The sequence below is a fragment of the Gavialis gangeticus genome, unplaced genomic scaffold, assembly GCF_001723915.1.
Source record: "Gavialis gangeticus isolate Ggan-Ray unplaced genomic scaffold, GavGan_comp1, whole genome shotgun sequence".
Classification (NCBI taxonomy): Eukaryota; Metazoa; Chordata; order Crocodylia; family Gavialidae; genus Gavialis; species Gavialis gangeticus.
Genome location: NW_017729018.1, coordinates 13,282,879 through 13,284,222, shown reverse-complemented (window position 1 = coordinate 13,284,222; position 1,344 = coordinate 13,282,879).

Here is a 1,344-nt window from a genome sequence, read left to right as displayed (position 1 = left end):
GTCCCCCCCCCCCCCGCCCCCCCCCCCCACATGTCCTGGGCCATGCACTGTGCACAGGGAGCCCACAGCCGCTTGCAAAACAACAGCGTGCTGGCACGGGCTGCGTGCTGCTGGCCCCAGAGCTGGCAGGGAGCCTGCTCCCCGTCCTGGCACACAGGACGTTCCCTGCCCGGCAGCCCCAGGGAGCGGGAAACAACTGGATGGCAAGGCCGACACGGACCGGAGACGGGAACCGCCGGGGCCGGGAGCCTGATAGCGCCGTGCCGACAGCAAGAGTGAGTGCGTACGCACGTGCAGGTGCAAGAGAGACGTACGCACGAGCAACAGCGGATGCGTGTGCATGTGTGCGTGTGCATGAAAGAGACCTTTCCGTGCGATGTGCTGACAAGGGGGGTCACTCCCGGGCCCTCGTTTCTGCCTCTGCTTGGTGCCTGGCCCACCCTGCAGTGCCTGGCAAGGAACAGGGCAGGGTCACGGGGGCACCGATCGGTGAAGCCTGGGGAGGGTGGTGGGGCTGCCTGGGGGCTGCAGACTGGTTCACTGAGGCGCTCTCAAGCTCGCCCCCGAAGTGGAGGCACCCACCTGCCCCCTGCCCCCCTGCCATGCCAATGTCGCGGTCACCCTGCGGCGTGGCCGGCAGGGGGCAGCAGCCAGCTGCTGGTCCCAGCCCTGGCACACGAGGCCCCTGACCCCTGGTGTGCACGCACACACGCGCCAGCACACACCGGGCACCTGCACGGCACCTGACCCTGGGGCCTTGAGGGGCTGCGAGCAACACGCGCCCTGGGGCACAGCCGGGCCCCCCCGGGCGACAGGGCCTAGTGGGCAGAGGCCAGGCCTCGCCGTGCAGCCCCAGCGCCCGGGCCCTGCTCCATGAAGCAGGCAGAGACGGCGCCGCTCTCTGCCCCTGCCTGGCCGCCCATCCCTGTCGCCATCGCCTGGCTGCCCCTGCGCACCACTACGCGTGTGCATGTGCGCGCACGGGCATCCTGCCGCCCCTGCGCCCCCTCGCTACCCGCCTGTCCCCAGCTCATGAAGTGAGCCAGGGCCGGGTTCAGCAGAGCTGCTTTAGTCGGTCTCCCAGGTGCATCCCCCACACCCCCATCTCTGCCTCCCATGGGAGCCCCGTGGGCTGGGGGGCTCAGAGACCAGGGCAGCCCCCCCGTGGCAGCGCCATGCCGGTCTGGGCCGCTAGGGGTCAGCCGTGCCCGGCACTGGCCCGCGGGGGGGTGTGAAAGCCCCAAGCTGTTGCAAGCAGCAGCACCCATGACTGTGCCAACCCCCGCCTGACTCACGCAGCCTTCCCCGGCGCTGCCCACGCTGCTTTCTGTGACAGCCCCCCCA